The sequence below is a fragment of the Plectropomus leopardus genome, chromosome 8, assembly GCF_026936395.1.
Source record: "Plectropomus leopardus strain MGB_pleo_1.0 chromosome 8, ASM2693639v1, whole genome shotgun sequence".
Lineage (NCBI taxonomy): Eukaryota > Metazoa > Chordata > Actinopteri > Perciformes > Serranidae > Plectropomus > Plectropomus leopardus.
Window position 1 is genome coordinate 6,423,635 of NC_142183.1, and position 20,773 is coordinate 6,444,407.

General features: G+C 39.6%; 1 long non-coding RNA gene across 1 annotated transcript in view; it reads left to right on the forward strand.

Moving 5' to 3' along the window:
- Positions 1–4,130: 4,130 nt before the first annotated feature.
- The window catches only part of LOC121948544 (uncharacterized), a 77,543-nt gene continuing 60,900 nt past the window's right edge, over positions 4,131–20,773 (forward strand). Inside the window, exon 1 of the long non-coding RNA XR_015777118.1 lies at positions 4,131–4,505. This is a non-coding gene — a long non-coding RNA (uncharacterized LOC121948544). The remainder of the gene's footprint in view (positions 4,506–20,773) is intronic.

Genomic DNA, 20,773 nt, shown 5'->3' on the forward strand with positions numbered 1-20,773 from the left:
GGAACAACAACGAGACTGCTGCAGCTGGCAGCGCCGAAACAGGCCGCGTTGTAACCATTTGGGGCATATGCACCATCAATTTATGTCCACTTAAAGTACTTGTACTGACAGGATTGTTGTTCTAAGTGTCTGAAAGCATTGGAGAGGAATCTTTATCAAATATAGCAGGTTCATCAGTGGACTTTCACATCTATATATTACATGTGAGGTATCCTCCTGCGTTTGTTGTTGTCATTACAGGCTGGTCTGTCAATTTCCACCAATTCCATTCATTGTGTCTTTTCAAAATGCACTTCTGTTTTCACAGAAAATGTACACTTTCTGCTCATTAGATGCTGTCTTTTTCAAAATAAATTTACATGGTCTGTAAAACACCCTTACTTTTACATTAATTATCTTGTGCACAAAAAGTATGTGGTTAGGTTTTAAAAAACAACATCTTGGTTTGCCCAATATTCATACAGGACATGAACTGTGGGTTCCCCGGGTGAAAGTCCAGGGTTTGTTGGACCACCTGCCTTCCTCACACTACAGGAACTTTACAGCTCCTTATATTATCGTGTTGCCGGTGGAGTTTCAAACTGATGTCATCTTGTGGCGTGTCATACTGCTGCAAAATGTTTCTTTTCACCTGGGTGTCTGACGCCAGAATCACTAACCAAATGGCAGTACTTGAAGAGATAGCAATGAGAATGTGCTGCAGAAACAGCCCCAAAATTACAACACAATTTCACCAGACTTCATTTAAATACACAATGATTTTACACAATGTAAAACACACTTTGGTCAAAAAAAAAAACCTCACAAAAAACGTCTTGGTTCATCTTTCCACTGCTCCAACAATCACCGCCTCAGGTTTGGTTGTAATAAACCTTTAATTCAACCAATTAGATGTGAAGTCTGGTTGCTTTGGCAAAAGTGATTTTGGGCTGTTTTTGGTTAAACATAAAGGATCTCACTCTGTAACAAAAGGTTTATATCTCTGGGGATGCCTTTAATGATGTTGTCAGACATTTATATTAATATTCTGATCCTGTCAGTGGCTAAAACCTTTAGTGGACATACTTTGAGGATGCATATTGCCCTGAGTGGTTACATTGCAGCCTGTTTTGCAGCTACTGGCTACAATGCTTTCACTCAAAACAACCAATTTAAAAAATTGTTGTTCCCATTAGTCACTTAAAACAAATACACTGGAAAATGGATTCTTGGTTAAAAAAATACCAAAGTCTCCCTTTAAATAATTCCATGGTTGATTATTCTTTTTATTTTGGTTTAGCACGTGATTGAACTATAACTTCAGAGACAAAAAAACGAGTTTAATTCTTTTAGAAAAAAAGCATCACTGCTGCAGTTTCCAAAGCAGAGTGAACTTATCATCTTTCCCTCAGTCGTCTTTCTCTCCTGTCTTTGCCTAATACCTCGTCTAGGAGCGAGATTCACCACAACAGGTGTAGAGGGCAACGGCGAGGTCACAGCTTTCACATTTGGCTTGCTAAAGACTGGCGACAAGAAACCTGCGGCAAGAAAAGAATCCAGGATACTAAAGGATGTGATTTACGACCTCTGCCAGAATTCTGCCAAGACTGTATGAAAAACGGCCAGGAGGGTTAGAAAACAGGGTCTGTTGTCAATATTTTAATCCCAGTGTGTCCACAGTGTCATGCTGTAATGTGCTTTTTCATACTTTATTACACAGAAGTACAGAAATGCCAACAAAGGAACATAAATATCAACCTCTGCCATTTTCCTAATATAGCTACTGTGCTGTTCCATGACAGATTTTACAGGAAAAAGGAGGCATAAAAATCACATGCAAATCTTGCCAAACTTTCACAGTGTTGCAATGTTTCTACTATTCATAAATTCAAGAAAAATGTTTTTAAATGAGTAAAATATGGGCAAGAGCCGGTAATTCAGTAAGAGTGCAAATCTTTGACATATAAACTCATTTGTATCCAAAATAGATGCTTTCTTGGGTTGAAGTTCCTCAGTTTCACATCACATTTAACTGATGCAATAATTAATCTGATTGATTTATGCTGAAAAGGGAGTTAAAGGAATCATTGTAAATAAAAGCCCTTGAAAATACAATATTGCAGTTAACCGAAACAAAAAAAGAGTAAAATAAAATAAATAAATAATAAAGAGCAGAGGTGACAGGGAAGACATTGGCTTTATTAACCATTACTGATAATGATCAGCACTGATAAATCAGATCATACAGATTGCAGATTGATGCAAACTGCAGGTCTTCCCTCTCACATCAACAAACGAGCAAGCTTCAGACACACACACACACACACACACACACACACACAGACATTGGCAAGTGAATAATCTTGGCTGCTAAGATGACGAACCTTCAGCCACAAAGTGACATTGAAAGATTCATTTGCACGCCGTTTGCCAACTGAATACACACACGTCTGGACCTCCTCAACACCCCCTGCAGCCATTGAATGTCAACTGGCCTCCCGTCAGTCATGGTTGTGTGTTTGTGAGTATCTGTATGTGTATGTGGGGTAGAGGATGGGAGGTGTACCAGAAGAAACAGCCAACCAAATAACTCCGAGCTGTCACCATGGAACAACCCCTCCCTCCTCCTCTCCTCTGCGCTGCTGCCACCCTTGCCCCTGTCCCCAAAACGGCGGCATACGGCTGTCATCGCCCAAAACAAGATGTCGTGTCAAGGCAGGAAAATTACACAATAACGAGGCCCACTTGAGATTAGGCTAATGAGAAAATCAAAACACAATTTAATTCTTGTCAGCGGCGAGGCGTCTTTAAATTACCTCTCGTACTAGCATGCTGATTAAGAGAAGTCTGCCACTCAGCCTGCTGCCCTCTATAAATAGCCCCTGGGCTTTCTGGACCATGGTTGGCTTTCTTCATTGCAGGGGATATTAAATGCACATACACACACACTGGTGCACACACAAGTCCCTGAGCTCCACATATAACAACCACAACTCTGTGCTCTATTTTTGAGTTACGTGTAATACACATTTTCAGTTTCACTAAACCTGCAGATTTGATCAACATTGCTGCATTTCAATAGTTACGTGTGATAAAGCAGACTATTACTGAAATATGTTGAGTAGAAAGCCATAAGTGTAGATTTTGGGGGTGGCGAAGGGGATACTTAACACATTCTCATTCCAAGTCGTCACATGTTGTCTCTTTGCGGACTTCTATGTCCTCATATTATGCTTTAGGTATCCCTCTGCGTCTGCTGTTGACGGTCAGGGATACCTCGATGTTATCGCAAGCACGTGGTGGGATTACGCTGCACAGGTTTGTGTTTATGCAACATAAGCATATGGCTGTGCTGTGCTGGCATGTCTTTCACAAGCTGTTTAACTCTTAAAGCCAAGCAAATTATTTTGATTTTTTTTGAAAACATAAGTAAAAAGGCAATCATCAACTTGACAAGAAATGTCCCATAAATAAAAGCAAAGGCCACAAGAAAATGACATCTAAATACTTTCTTTTTAAAGAAAGAGGAAAATTAAAAAAAAAAAATACATATAGGGAAAATGTCCAGAAAACTATATGTATGATTATTATAACTACATTTTAAAAGTATGTCACAGAAAAAAACATATAAAAAAATTTTTCCAAAATTTTTACAGATTGTTGCTGGGTTTTTCTTGTTTGTTTGTTTTTTGTTTTTTTTAACTTTCCCTTTGTTTGCTTATTTTCAGGTTAGTTTTTTTTTTTTTTTTTTTAAATCTTATTTTCTGGTAATTTTGGGTCATGTCATGTTAAGTTGCTTTTTAAGTACCTTTCTGTAGGAAGTCATACCAATTCGCGCTGGTTTAAAAGGGTTAATATTTTTTTTTATAAAAAAGGAGCGGCGAAATGTGCATCAACTATTCATGAGTGATATCCATGGATCTATTTTGGTGATATTGCGTAATAACCATAGACGTATTATGAGGAAGGCAGTAACCACTAGCAGTAACTGCAGGCTCCCAGCATGCCCGGCTTGTAAGCAGTGAATCGTTGAGACAGGTGTCAATCACGCTGCACCTGCGGCTGCGTCCCTTCCTCACGTCCCGCCCCCAGCCCTCACGAGCCAATGAGAGCATGACCGACTAACACCAAGTCTGATTGTCTTCGTTAAAAACAAAACAAAACAAAGAAACCGCAATAAGTCGCGTGAATGGGGAGCAAACTTTGACTTTACTGACTGAAAGTTTTCCGTTATTATTATGAAAGTTTTCTGTGTCGTTATAGTCGGATTTTAACAACCGGAAAGCGTCTGAAAAGGCCTTGACTCGTTTATTTAGCGCAAGGACGTTACATTACGCTTCGGTTGTAGCCTAAACTTTTGGAGGGAAAGCGAGAGAAAGTCAGCGTTTGCCAAAGACGCTTTTGAGGACTGAAGAGTATTTCAAACAAACTTGGCGCCGACGAGAAATCAGCTGAGCAGGTTTTCATCAATGGAAAGAGTCGGATGTTAAGTTTGGCCTCCAAAACGCCGCCCACACACCTGACAGGTAAGCCTTATTTGCTCCTTTGTCCTTAAGTTGCTGTTCATTAGTTACGTGTGTTTGATGCACAGTTGCACCAGAGATTTCTGGTATTATTTTAATTTGAAGAGCTGAAAAGATATTATTTTAAAATATTGCTTTAATCACTCTGCTGTGCAGAATTCTGACTATGGAGATCTATGTGTTTGCTGCATTGTTTGTATATGGATTTGCAAAACGCCTGCATGATGAGTTTCATATAGCTTTCTTTGATATTAGTGACATTTTGAGCACATAGGCATTGCACTAATCATTTGTGATATATGTTAGCCAGGGGTGTCCAAACAAACTCTTTTCAGTGGGTGCCAGATTAGATAGGAAGGAATATTTCATATATATACTGTATAGTGTTTTGTCTCCCAGTAAAAAAATATTTAGCTTTCCACAAGGGATACACGATGGCCACCATGCTGATTTCTGCCTATGTTGCAAAAATTGACAAAGTGAACATGTCCAAAACATAAACGCTAAATTGAATGAAACGATAGAATAATAGTGAGTCACCTCACCTTTGATTATGTGCACGCTATCTTTTAATGATCCCCCCCTGAAGCCACCCCTCCCTCCCTCCCTCTCTCCCTGAGAGCTTTTTACCAAAGCGGCATCTGCAGTTTGTTTCCAGTTTTGATGTCATGATGGTAATTAACTGGCAAAATGTAAGCTACAGCATGTCATGATATGGCCACATCACTATTCCCAAACAACCTGCAAGCATATGGCGCCAAATGTTACATTTCCCTAATAGCCCCTGAGAGCAGCGGCGCTGCCATTAAAAGGAGAAGGAAAGGCTGCGTTGAGACGCCGGCAATTTCAAGGGCTCAACAGTCGAGCTGAGAGCTGTCAATTCACTCTGCCAGCGTTATGAGTTCATGGGGTTCTGCAGCGCCTCGAGCTGAGCAGCTTTCACAAATTAGAGACAAGCGAGGAACTAAAGTCACACTGTACACATATAATTAATTATAATCTTTTTCACTGGCAGCACAAGAGTCTGCCTCAGTGTACTTGAGCACTGCCTTGCTCAAGGACATGGCAGCAGTGTGCGGCATCTGCTGGTGGCTTACCTAAAGTATGCTTGTTTACATGTAGCTGTCATAAGGTTTCTTTGTGTGCTGATGAGGTGTAATGACCTGCTGTTTAGGTTCCTTCATTATATATTTAGAATGAAGTTTAAGTTTTATAATTTCATTGAACACAGTGCCCGACCGACAACATTTAGCGCCCTGGAAAAGCTTCCATTGTTATTATTATTATTATTACTTCTTTTTTTTATCAAGTCTACATACGCTCCCTGGGTATCCTCCTATCTGTTGTCGCCATACCCAGATGCTGTATCGATTTACACCTGTGAAATGCATTGTGTATTTTGAAAATAAACTTACATTTTCACAGGAAAAAAACAGTTTTTGCTCAATAGATGCTTACAGTTTTTTAAAAAAAATAAACTTAATGTGAATGTAATGTAAAACGTATCATATTTGCATTTATTTTCTTTTGAAACAGCAGCAGGTGGTTAGGTTAAAAAAAACAACAAAACATCATGGTTTGGCTCAACATTCATATGGGAAGTGAACAGCGGGCTTCTGGGTGGACGTCAGGGTTTTAATCGACCCACTCACCCATGGGGACTTAACTGCTCCTTATATTGCGTTGTTACTGGTGGGGTTTCAAACTGATGCCATCTGATGCCGCCTGGCGGCATCTTAAACTGACGCAAAAGGTGCCTTGATATGTCTGATCTCAAATAACTGACAAAGCAGCAGTATTTGACGAGTTGGGAAATGAGAGCTGTTATTGTATTTATTACTAAAAGGAACAAGAGCAAATATGAAATCGACACAGATAAACAAGCTAGCTCACAAATCATAATATGTTATGTGCATATCACCAAATTTTGTCTTCTTGTTTTTGTACTGCACTCGGATGAACGGACGTACTCTAATGCTCTTCCCATACACTCATTTTTTTAAAAATAAAATCAGCAAGTTGACTTCCTATAGAAATATCCATCACTGATTGAACACGGGCATTTATATTTTATATTTAGGGTGAGAAACGTAATCAGCCACGTTCAAGTACCAATTTTTTCCCCCTATTTTATGTATTTGTTTAGTTAATTTTCCTTCATTCAAGATACAAATCTACATGTTTCAGCTTAAGTCTTTGCCCATTTAAATGGCATTTTTGGATCCTGGGTGCTTTACTTTTTTCAGAATTAACCTTCAACAAGCACAATAGAATTATGGACTAATGTTTAAATTTGTTTCGACAAAAAAAGACGTTGCAAATTACTTGTTAAGATGGACATTTCTCGCCTGGTCAACTGAGTCCCCTCATCTGAAATCAGCTGGAACGTCCCCACGCTTAACAGATCAAACGGTTCCGCTATCAGGACGGACCTGTCACGCCGCCAAATAGAGTGACCAGACTCATGATCCTCTCCGCCGCTTACATCTTTCACCGGTTCACCAGGACTTTGATTGCCAACATTGAGCAGCCAAGCGGCTAACACCATTTCCACCTCTTTACGTGCTCCGCTGCTCTCCTCGTCGCCGCTCTCGCCGAGCCATATGGCTTATGGACACGCTCCCCATTTTTCAGATAACTTCTCAAGCGAGAGGACAGGACATAAGCACAAGAAAGATGTACACCCCCATCCAACACCCCTCCCATCCAACAACCCCCCCCCCACTGTGCACGGTGTGTGCAGAGCAGCAGTCGTTATTAGCTGGTCATGGTTCTTTTGGGGTGATATTTTAAAGTGAAATTGAGTTTGAAAGTAAAACTGATGCAGCTTCTAATTAGACAGTTGAAAACTTTTAATGCAGCGTTTTTCAAAATAATCTCGAGAGACCGGAAAACAATTAAAGTGAAAAACATGGTACGAGGTTTTTAAAAAAACAACAAACTTATGGTAATTTACGAGGATTAAAAATAAAAAAGAACAGTAGTTTCTACATTTTTTATCAGATGCACCATAACTGAAATACTCCTTCATCGTCGCCATAATTTATTTCAGCCGTTTATCAGTTAGCCTACTTTAGTTAACTGTTTAAACTTCATTTGATGACTACTTTATGCTCATTCTCAACACGTGGTGCTCAGGTGTTACCATTGATCCTAGACTCTGGGGGCCCCAGGCAGAAACACCCGTGAGGCCCCCACACACCTCCATAAAAATGCACTCCCAGCGATGGCAGCTCTGGCAGCCAAAATCTGGCCTTTTATTTGGCCCAATTCAAGGGCGTCATTCATGCTAAGTCTAAGCACGTTCAGCAGACTGTTGGACGATCAGAGCCGATAAATACCCATGAAAACTGCAGTCATTTGACCCGTGTGTGACTGCTGATTGTAACGTTACCTATTACATAAATAAACCCATGTTAGCGGGTATTGGCAGTTTTTTAGTGGAAAACAGGCTATACTGTAGCTAGAAAAGGCCCCTCTGGGGATTTTGGGGCAGCAGTGATGCACTTTAAAATGCCTGTTAGAAGGTATAATGTGGTTTTAAGTTGTGGATGTGAAAATTGTCATTATCAGTGGCTGTTGGGGGCCCAAATATTTGCCTGTTTAGTCTCTCCTGACGATATACTATACTATACTGGGTGTTACAGCTGACTCAAAATGAGGATGTACAGTCTCACTGTAAAAATGTTCATGCTGTTTGTTTTTAACTTTTCGCTGTTGTATTTTCAGTATGTTGTTCTTTCATGTGAAATTTGGCAAAGACTTCCATGAAACAGAGATTTTGAATCAGTGGGACTATTTCTGGTTAAATTAAGGTTAAATAGATAAAATACTGGATTTCCTATTCAAATTATATTAGTTTGTCAAATTTGGTTAGCTATTTTACAGTCTTTCTAAGACCCCCAAGAAACTGCCGAAGTACTCTGAGTACAAGTGTCCCTGGTTGGGAATAAATGATATACGTGTAGTGGAATACTGGCTGAAAAAACACCTTACACTATGTTCAAAAAACTGTTAATAAACGGTTTTAGTTTAGTTTTTAGTGTAGCGTTTAAAAATTTAGCATATGCAGAGTCTTTCAGCGTAAAAAAATCTGCTTTTTTTAATCAGCTTTTCAAACACCCACATTGATCAAACTCTAATATTCTCACATTGTGACGTAATGTCTGCCGTAGAGCAAATCAACACCACCAAAAGACAACCGTAGAAAAACCGTGAGCACCGCCAATACTCCACATTATCCACGCTTCCCATGTTTCAGTTGCTTCATCCATCCTTTATGGCGCGCATTCCTTAAATAGCTGCATCCTCCCGAATCCTCAAAGGGCTCCGTAGCTGAAAGAGTTAAGATTTCCTCTCCTGACGGTCCGATGTTGGCAATGCATGACAGCGCCAGTTGACAGCGCCGGCTATGGATGACAGATGACAGTGGTGGAGGGAGCGGTTTGGTGTGTGTGTGTGTGTGTGTGTGTGTGAATGTGGGGGGGTGATTATGAAGACAAGGTGTCCACGGGACACCTCTCAAACACATGCAGACATCCTCAGTGCATGCAGGCCTCTGTACGCACATACAAACACACATGCATGCACGCACACACTCGCACGTTCCTCCCAGGCATCATCCCATCTATTTGACACAGTAATTACAGCACACACTGATTCCAATGATGGATGAACTCCCAGACTGGGATGAGCAGTCTCTCCTTCCTCCCACTCTCTCCTCTCTTTCTCTCCCTCGTGCTCGCCGCTCTCTGTCTCACCACAACCTCCAGCCATGTTACACACGGAGCTTTAATGTTGCTTTAGGAGGACGTGAAAGATGGTTCCTGACAACAGATTACAGGATATTTGCTGTTAGAAGAAGCTAGATCTGCTAAATCTGTGATAAGTTGCCCAAAATATGACTGATGCTTTAAAGGAAGCCTTTAATAGGTTATTGTTAAATTGTTATTATATTTGCTATAGAGCTGCTTGAACATTTTTGTAAATCAGTGCCAAAACAAGCACATTTAGTGCTAAAGGCGGGCTTCCTGAGTAATTATAATAATAATAATAATAATAATAATAATAAAAATAAGAATATAAATAATTATGATATGAATATCAACAACAACATAACAATGACAATGATTATTTTTATTATTATTCTTATTGTTGCTGATGCTGTTTTTTTATTTATTGAATTTATTAATCTATAAATCTGCAAGTTTCATCTTTTTTGAGTGTTATTTGGTGACGGATGTCTGGATGGCGCCCTAAGTGGCAGCTTATGTCACCGACAGGATGTTCCACCACTGTTGTAAATAATTGAACATTTAAAGCATAGTTTTATAACTATAACTTTTTTCATCATGTTTTTCTCCCACATGCATTTCTAACTTCTTGTCAAATTCAAATGTGCTTTAGTAATGGACCTAACGACACTTTCAAGTTATTCTGTAGTATTTTCTCTCATATTCTTGTGTATTTGTGCACATATATGTATCTCTGTCTTGCTATCTGTGAATTTTTGCATTAGCTGTGCACGGCGCACCTTCAGGATTAATAAGAATCTCAGTGAGAAGGATTAGAGTGCCTGCACGTTATCCTCTTCCTCCTATTTTCTCTCGCTCTCTCAGTTATTGTGTCTCGCCCCCTCTTAGTCTGAAATAAGACGATAGACTCAGTAAGGTGTTCATGCCGGACTGGCATAGCAGCAGATGCTTGCTGGCATTTCATTGAGTTGTTAATGCAGCACACAAAAGGAGAGGCCCCCGATTCAATTTGGCTCTTTCTGTCTCAACCGACTGCCCTTTGTGTTTCATTAAGGGGACACAAGAACACCTGGTGGGGACCCGGGGAGCCACCGTCACCTTGCTTGGAGAGCAACACTGGATGTGACAGTGACGGTCGAGCTCCGAGCTACGTCTCAAAATTTTTGATGCTTTACATGCTGGGTTGTACCCGTAGAGATCCTCAGGCAAGGGTGTCTTGGTTTGTCGGCGGTTGAGGATAAAGACAACTGTTAGGGCGAGTCAGACTGAAGATGAGGTAAATCTCAGATGTAAATTTGCTGCTAACTAAGCTAAAAACACTTCTACACACTACTTATAATTTCTCAACTTTAGCAATAAATTTGCAAGAAGACCTTCACGAAGCCTCCTGAGCTGGTCGCAGCCACTTCAGACAATTTATCTTGCAATTCTTGTGGATTCAGAGCAGCACTTTTAAGAAGGGTCAGGAAAGCTAATAAATATACTCTTTACGTATTTTTGACAGAGCAGATTGAGTCGTCACTATGTGAAATATACGCTAGCCAATTTCTGCAAAACTTGCGGCCCCTACGGCCCCCTGCAGAGTCAGTGGATTTTTGAATGGGACACAGTCCTGAAATAAGTCTGTGGTTAACACAAGCCTACAAGACTGTCATTTGCTCCATGACATAAAATATGTCATTAAATACCCCACTTGTGAACTTTCAAGTTTTTATGTGTCTTAAGGACGGTTGCTAACAAGTGGCTAAATGAGACTATGAACATCGTCAAGCCAAACTGCGCTGAACATGATTTTACAGCCTCATAGTGGTGGCGACACGGCCAAAATGTAGTTAATTTATAGCCTAATTTTTGCTTTTTACTTCTGGCAGTTACATTTAGGAAAAAATCATAAAAGTGTTGTTAATTTGTGAAGATTATCTTGCTGAACAAAACATGTAATTATTATAAAGAGCTTATTTTCTGCCAAAATCCAATGGAAAAATCCCATAGGCTTTCTCTTCTGTGTTGGCCAACAGAAAAACATCATTTCTGCGGCGCTCTTTTGGCCTTTTGATAATCGTCGTGTGGGTATTGACCAGCCAGTTCCATCAAAAACTCTCAGTGTACCTTAAACAATGTGTGCAGGAGATGCCCATGTTTTATTCTGGTTAGTATCATAATGTTTTGGGCGAGAGGTGGGCTACAGTCTGGACAGCTGTTGTAGTTATTTAACTGTTATAGTCATTTTTAGTCCTTCTTTACCTGATCTTTGGACTCATTATCCCATTTTGTTCTGTATCTCATCGTATCTCCTACATATATATATTTAAATTCTGCACTGATAAAGGTTATAATTGCTGTTATTGTAATTGAGTGGCAAGGGTGCAGGGCATGAAAAGGGAGGGTGAGGTGCAGGTAGTTGGGGAGGTGGAGGAAAGGAGGGTTGTCGCCTCAGGCTGTGAGTGAAGTGATGCTGTGAGAAAGGTCCGTCCTGCCCATCCCCACCGCCTGGCCGGGAAACCAGCCACCCCTGACGCATCAAAACCTGTCAGAGGGAGAACAGAGACACGGCGAGGTCACGGCGAACGGGACAGGCGACCTTCTCGACGCCTGCTGATGTCTTTTTCATTAGTCGCCGAGGGGAGGAGTGAGGGGGAGCGGAGGAGGGCGGGTTGCCGATCCGGTCGACTGCCCCGGCGAATTGGGCTGAAATGCGAGGCAATCGAGGCTAATGTCATTGCCCACACAAATTAATGCAAGTGCCATAACGTTGTGAATGTTGATATTAATATGGAGGAGGTTCTGCGAGGAATTATCTAATCCCCTCATGCATTTTATGATGTATGTAAATGAGCGAGGAGGTTGTAACTAAAAGGGTGATTAAACTGTCAAAGGTTGGATATGAAATTGTCTTCGATGCTGGAATTCTTGGCCTGACTATGGACTTGTGCTGTTGTTCAGTCCAACATTGTCTGAGTTGTGACACCAAGTAGCTGTTGTTTGGTAAAAAATTGTGTGTGTTTTAAAAATACCATTGTGCTTGCATTCCTTTTCAAGACATAAAATATGAAAGTACATTTAGTGGCCCAACTATGAGAGAACTTTCCAATAGATACAATAAACATACAAACAAATGCAGCCTCTCATTTACTGACATCTTAAATACAAACTAATGATTATTTAAGGTAATCAGAAGCTTATCATTGATTGCAGATCATCAATCAATAGCACCATTTTAAGACTCATTGAGCTTCATCCTTGCATTATTTGCTACAGTTTGTACTTGTCAATATTTTTGCGTTCATGGATGTAATTACTCGAGTTAATATTTTCAACGACAGCAACAATTAATTGATGTATTTGTAATATTAAAGCTGTGATAGCCTTTCTTTTTAAATTGGTTGTGAAAACATTGACAATTTCCTCTGACATTTACTTTAATATTACACAAATAAATTTGTAATTGCGATGTTATTTCCATGGCTAAGGAAAGTACAATCAGTATTTGTGTTGAGCTACCTTCTCTCAAAGCCAGATACCAGAGATCGTAAATTTGTCACAAGTGGCTTTTTCGGCACCAAACGTGGGTGTATTTGAGCGACCTGTCTCTTTTTCAGTGGGCATAGTGCCACGAAGAGCAGTCGTTATTTACTGAGAGGTCACTGCATTTTGTGTTGGGATAGTGTGACAAAAAGCTTTTTTTTAAATTGAAGCATCACTGCATTTCCTGTCAAGAAAGTGCCATTAAAACTGGTTGTTTTTTACTGAGCCATCGCTGCTTTTTGTGTTTGGATAGAGCCACTAATCGGTTGATTTTTAGCAAGACATGGCTGCATTTTCTGCCAGGAAAGTTGCATGAAAAGTGGTTGTTGTTTTTTCTTACTGCATTTTGTGTTTGGATAGTGCAACATAAGCATTTTTTTAGCAACACATCACTATGTTTCTAGTCAGGATAGTGTCATGAAAAGTGGTTGTTTTTTACAGAGACATCACTGCGTTTTCAAGCAGGAGTCAAAGCAGGGTATTTAGAGCCAGAGCATGATCTTTTTCTAACCATAACCAAGGTGCCTAAACCTAACCACAGTGCTTTTGAAACATAAAGTACAGCGTATCTGTGCCACAATAACGTATAAATGTAATATATCAATGTTTTGCAGAAACAGACAATACTAACATGTTTTCTGGTGATTTGGCTGAAAACTAAAACTATACTTTATATACTCAGAAAATTCCCCTGGGTGCTCTTGTCATTTAAAGCGTCTTTTTAAATTAATCTTGTATTGAGAAGTTCTAGACTTTTTTACCCAATACAATCGGAAATTTGAGTTAAAGCACTCAGTTTTTGGATTCATGAGAGTTGTTCATGTGCACTGATGTTTTTGTCTCGGACCATGGGAATAACATATATGAATTTTGAAAATTGCCGTAGTTCCCCTTAAAATTTGGATTGTTTTTCCACTTTTAAAAGAAAGTCCATACTTGTATTCATCCCACAATGAAGCCAGATATCAACTACTGCTCATTCAAGTGAACCTTTGGGGAATACCTTGGCTCTGACTGCGGCCGTAACCACTTAACTGTTCATACAGCCTCGCATGAATCACAGCCACACACAATGGCCTGCCGGCCCTCGTATAACTGAGGCCTTTTCCGCCCCCCGAAATATTGCAGGGGACCGGGGAAAGGCAGCGCTTCCAGAGAGGATGTGAACATGGGCCGTGGGCACATTGTTGGCCTTGAGTCTCACCACGCTACAGTCTTCCAGGGCTTTTGGAGTAGCGGGAGGGGCGGCAGTTGGTAGCCTGCTTCTGTGGTTTCCTGTTCGCATGGCTTTTAGACCTACAAGACACCAGGGACCGGGCCGCTGTGAAAGAATATTCAAGGGAGGCGAGTAAATCCCTTCTTGACGTCAGCAACATGTTAACTTTGCGTGACGCGGCGAGAGCTAAGGAATAGGTGAAAATGAATTTGCTACTTTTTCCGACAGTATGACTCAGCGCCGTCTGTTTATAGAGTGAGTAACTTGCTTCCTTCTTAAACACCACAAGGCCAAATAAATAGTACTTTTCGCCCTGCAACAGCGACTGAAATCATAAAATGAATAACTTGTATTTTATTGGCCCAGAAATGGCAGCGTTCATGGGTTTCATATTTACTGATATGAAATCTAAACAATAGCACAGACCTCAAATAAAGAAGAAGCATGCAGGGTGTGCATGGATTCAGCGACTGATGACTCTCTGACAACAGTCTTGATTTGTACTTTGTTTGGGTTTTTGGTTGAAAAAAACTGTTGAAAATGTCTTGTTACTGATAGGAAAGTTAAGATTCTCGTCCTCTTTATATTCCACCCAGAAAGTTGCTTTTTATGATTTCCACACTATCTCTTCCTAATGTCAGCATTGCATAAATCTTGGCACAACTGTCATCACCCCAGAAAACGAAAACATTTTTTTGCTCCGTATCCTTGTCATGTTTGCACACTGGCATGACCCCCTATTGTTATGTAGGGGCAGCGAGGAGCTCTTTGATGCGCTAAGTGATTTACAGACCTACAGGACATAAACAAATGGTTCATTCAGGACTCTGGGCAGGAAGTGCCCTCCAACTTCAAACGGGTGCACCAAAAAAACAATAGCCCGAGGTCGATTTCTCTCCTGTCACATTATTTTCTGTCACTGAGCTCAGTGGCACAAATGGCACTGTTGGACTGGAATAAGTGATGTTTTTTTTTGTCTCTGTAGTGTCTGTCATTGCCTATTATGAGTGGTTGTGATTCATTGTGCAGGATCAAAAGTGGAGTCTCAGGACTTCTGACATTTTTATATAATCTCAAAATGCAAATAACACTGCATGAATAGTAAAAGGAAATGATTTCCCACCAAGGATAAATAATGTTTAGGAACAGACAGTAGTTTATTGTCAGGTCACAGATGAGTGATGGTTTATCGTCGTACTTATGAAATGAATGATTTCCTTTGTTTTTAGCATTTTTTGTACTGTATATCTTTATTATGTAGATCAAATCAGACGGATCAGAAAGGTTGGGAGAGCCTGGATCAGATGGTGCTGGTAGGTTTATCTAATCATGTTCAGATTTGTTATTTTCATAAACCTGACAATATATATGATTTCTGCTCTTGTTATATTATCTGTATTCCCATAAGTGTACAGTTTTCTGCTGCAGTTTAAACATTTAGGAAAGGAAGAAGAAAGATTTGTATAACTCAGCAGGTCAGAAATGAAAAGTAATTATACAAATGTAATAGTGAAATATTGCATTTTTGATTTTTCATGTGATTTTTACCAGTACAAAGAATATACATATCTGACGAATTCAAAGGTATATATTTTTTACAACAATTCCAAAAATAATGACATAAAGATAAAGGCAGCAGTGGAATGTACATTACTGATATTACTTAGATAACTTATATCTCATAATTTAACATGAACAGACAATAAACAAAGCATGAGATGCAATAGACTGATAACTAACATTAATATGATACTTACTACTACTGATACTGGCAAACATACTGAAAAATAAATGTATAGATCCCGATGTCAAGGATGATTTTATTTAGGTGTCATCATTACACATGATGGGGGTGGAGGGAAAAATCAAAATATTGCGATATTTTGGGTTGGCAGTGTTGTATCGATATGGATGGCAAGTATATTTTTTTAACATTATTATTTGAATTATTAACATTGCAAATACAAATTAAACTCTTAGTAGTCGGTCCACTAGAAATATTTTTGCTGTAATAAAAATGACTGAAGTGACATGAACAGACTAAAAACTTTATTTGATTAGATGCTGAAAGTTTGCTTTTGGAGTTAAAATATATCACAATATACTACAATATATGTTATCACAACACTCAACATTTTACAAAACGTTTAAATCGGTTAAAGGTTTAGTCGCAATAATATTGTATTGTGACTTAGTTATCGCGATAATACCGCGTCCTGATTCCTGCCTCTAATATGTGTCTTTTTATAATGCAACTATAGCCAACAGTTATTATTGTAGCTAATATTTAACTCAGTTTGTGTTGTGAATTGATGTTTTAAAATTGTTTTTATTTACAAAAACAAGCATTACTCTTCGATTCCAGCTCAGTTTTTGATAAATAATGTTTATATTCAGCTAATTTTAAACAGCAAACACATTTCAAGGGAATCGTTGCTGAGTGAATTACCTGTTCTCTTAATGAAATGAGGAAATGTTGCGTATTAATATGTCCATTATATTGCAAAATTGTTGATCGTGATCATAACAACTAAATGTTCTCTGACAACATGTTTAATTTGTTTTCTGCCAAAATATATCCACTCATTGTGACTACAGCACTAATTTTTTATTTCCTTTTTTGTAAACATTTAACTGAAATCACAATCAATCCCTAAACTTAAACAAAATGCTTTTTCTGGCTAAACTCAAGACAAAGGACTGGATTTGAACCTCTCTCCTTACGAAGATCACAAAACACATGAAAGAAACGTCTCTAAACATGATCCAGACAGCAAATACATTGCCACAATAATGCAGTAAAGAAAGCAGACGTAATTTTTAGGTGACAGGTTTGTCTATTCATCTCTTTCTGTTCAAACAAACCTTAATTTATTCATATTAATGGCAACTATGGCAATAAAGAGTAATTAGATCAAACACATTTTATGCAATACAAAGACTCTGTTATTTATTCTATTAGGACATTACCACGAACAACCCTTCATAATCCCATGTGGAAGCTAAAGCTCATTAATCTTCATACAACAGCATCATCAATGTCTGTTTGATTTGGGGTCTGACCCTCTCACACCGGCCCGCACCGCTGAGGACGCTCAGAGTGGAAGGTGGATGGGGGGGGCTGGGGCTGCCCTTTAAACAGGCATCCTGTTGTGTTACAAAGTGAGAAATAATCATTCATTAACCCCTCTGACCCGGCAGAGGGGAGGCGGGGGGGGGGTTACATTGAGCCCCTCATTGTCTCGTCCTCTCCGCAGCTGGGTCAAGCCGATTGACAATGCACATAATGATCTTAAATGGATTAACTGGCCAAACACGCCCCAGAGTTTCCTTTTCAATTATGAAGTGAATCGGTTTATAAAAATGGAGCCTGGTGTGGATAGCAGGGACCAGAAGACCCTCGGGGATTACTGGGAAGAGTGTGTGTGTGTGTGTGTGTGTGTTAGAGACAGAGAGAGACGGAGGAGAGAGAGGTGTTTGCAGCCTGCAGGACAGGCAGGGACTCTCTGGGAAAGGTGTTTTATAATGGGAGAGTCTGGAGGAGGCTGAGAGGAAGGATTGGGTTAGCTGGTGTATGTGTCAGCGTGTGTGTGTGTGCGTGTGTGTGTGTGTGTGTGTGTGTGTGTGTGTGTGTGTGTGTGTGTGTGTGTGTGTGTGTGTGTGTGCGCGCGCGCGCGCGCGCCTGGGGGTCTCAGAGATGTCATCTCTCAATAAGCTCCCTGAGGTACAGAGTTTATTGTCACAGTGAAGAGCCTGACAGACAAGTTAATCAATCTGGCAATTTGGTGTTGCACGTCTCCCTTGTGCCCCCCCACCCCACCACACACACACACACACACACACACACACACACACACACACACACACACACATAGACGGGTGGGAGGGGTGTGTGTGTGTTTGTATTGCAATGTTCTAGCTTCAGTTGTTAAACAGCAGGTGGAAATTATCTTCTTGTTATCTCAGCCTTTTCTCGCAAAATGAGTGAACTGAACACAATGAACATCTGCATGGAAAGTGAGAGAAATATGTCTCCACTCACTGCAAGAACTAACACGAGGAACAGGAAGTAGTTTGACAGTAACATCGAATGATGCAAGTAATAGTGCTCTGATCAGGCTGGTGCATCTGCAGATATTTACTTTAAAAAAAAGTCTGCGCGTCAGCACACAAAGAGAGACATCAAGGGTTTGACAGTGGGACTGAATGATTGGTCAGATGGGTTGCAGTCTTAATTGTCCATCCATTCAGGTTTCTGTGAGTGTAACTGGGGGTAACTGACTCTCAGCTTGGGTGTGAAAAAATGATAATTTGCACTGTAATTCCTCATACAAACAAAAGCTAGTTTTTCCTCTGTAAATAAAAACTAGGGCACATAATTTAGTATTCTACATGTGATTAAACAAATAAGGAGAAAAAAATCTAACTTAGAATATTAGAATTAAAAAAAAAGATTTTAAAAAGTCAAAAAGCAGAAATGATTGTGATAATTGGGTTTTTAAAAAAATATTATGTGAAATCCCTCTAGTTAAACTACTTCTTGGTTTGATTTACTAAGAGGATGCAATTTGAATAATCTGCAGATAATTTACATATTGCCACATTTTTCTTATCATTTTCCATAACCTGTAGAGCTTTTGAGCAGTGCTCATCATTAGAATACATTGTTTAGTGAAGAAAAATGTTTTAGCAGTTTCCTACAGCAGCAATTACAAATAAACTAATAAAAAACAAAATAGTAATAATTGATGATAAAATTGGTTTTGAGATTTTATATTTGTCATAATTCTGTTGTGAAACAGTAACTCTTTCACGTGCATGTGATCCTGGGATCATTGTGAGATTTAAAATTGAATTAAATACTTTTAACCAGTTATACTTAACTTAGGGCCTGCAGGCCGATCGGCTGCTGGGTGGCCCACTGAACATTTTGTAATTCAAAATAAAAATGACTTGATTCAAATGACTTGATATCATTTTGCAAAGGTGGCCCAAAGGAAGTCAAGTATCCTGCTATAGACACTGTGTATTCTGACAAAAAAATCTGTGAAATTAATTATTCACTGATGCTGATGAACCCTCAGGGACTGTTTGGCGCATTTTACACACCTTTCATTCTTCATTTTTTGATAAATTTGGCTGTGTTCATGCATATGGCATGCATTTTGGCAGGATTGTGTATTTTTGTTTATTCTTGGAATTTCCAGCTCAACCCAGTACAATAACTCTAAAATACACTGTGTAAAGAAATTGTTACATTCATACTGTTAAATGCAAAAAAATAAAATAAAAAAATGCTCCACTAAAACCCATTCACACTGCAGTTTTGATCCCAAAGCCATCAAAGCATTAAAATTACATTGTATTATTTCTGGTCGTCATTCTTGGCTTTTGCCTTGGAATTTGTAAGTTTTACTGTTTTCCAGCTGATAGTAATTTTTACCATATTTGGCATATGGAGAAAACGCATGCTATTTCCACTAAAAAAATAGAAAATCATAATAATGTGTAATATTTTTTATTGCCCTAAAAACAGGAAGACAACAGACAAACAGGCTATATAAATAGGATTGTTTTCCAGTATTTAGTACAGTGATATTATCTCCTTCTTATTATGTGTTTTTGCGACTACTTACAGTGTAGCCAGCTGCTGTTTGAATAGACCGACCTCTAAAATGACTCATCCGATTAGGTTTCAAGTGACTCTCCAAAGAGCTCCATAAATGTAATTCCTTAACACCCCTTAAATGTTTGCTATCACAGCACTGTGCTCAACACTCTGTTCCAGTTCTTAAACACATCTGTGTGTGTGCGTCCGTGAGCATATGTGTGTGCGTGCACAGTGTACATCTGCACGCCTGCTTTGCTGCACGTTCAAGTGTTACATGATCTAAGTGGTTTTCGAGGCGCAGCACAGAGTTGACCGCAGCACTGTGCTGTGTTGTGACAGCTTTGATTAATTTGATAATGATGACCTGTAGTGGCACTTTATGCTAAGGTAAGCACAGCTGTCTGCCCGGGTCAGGAGGAGCAGGAGGAGGTCGCCGTATAAGAGAGTTAACTTTGTTAATGGAGACACGGCCGAAGGGGAGACTCAGACCAAGGACAGGGATCAATGAAAGAGTCTTTTAATGAAATGGACAGTAACCTTGGAGGGGATGTAGGTCGTCACAGCAGCAGTGCCAATGACTCCAGCCTGCCACTTTCTTTTCGTTCTTTTTTTGTATTTCCTGTTTTCTTTCTTACTGTCTTATCTTTATTTTTTGTGTGGTTTTGTACATAAACACTCAGATTTTCTGCTTATGTTTATGACCTTTCAGTCTTCTTTTTTATAGCCATTTTCACTCTAGTGCATCAGCACATCTGCTTCAATACAAAAACCCATTTATATTTCCTTTCTTTCTCTTTCTTTCTGCTGCGTATATCTTCACAGTCACAGCTCTTGAGCCCGAGTGGAAAGCTGCCATTTCCCGTTGAGCTTTAGCCCGCACTGTGAGAGTTTGTACTCTTCCTCGATTTCTTAACTGGGTGGAGATGAGACACCCGATAGCTGTCCGGGCCGGACAGTGAGTCATCCTTTTCCAGCGTCGACTGGAACTTGAACCTTTAATCCCGAGGATCTCAGAATCCGGAGAGTTGCAGATTCCTTATCATTTACATTAATCTCAGGAATTTGCACCATGCCATGAAGACACAGGCTCCACTTACTTAACTGACACAAAATAGGGTAACAGCTATGATGATACTTGACTGGTTTTAGCCACACAACCATATCA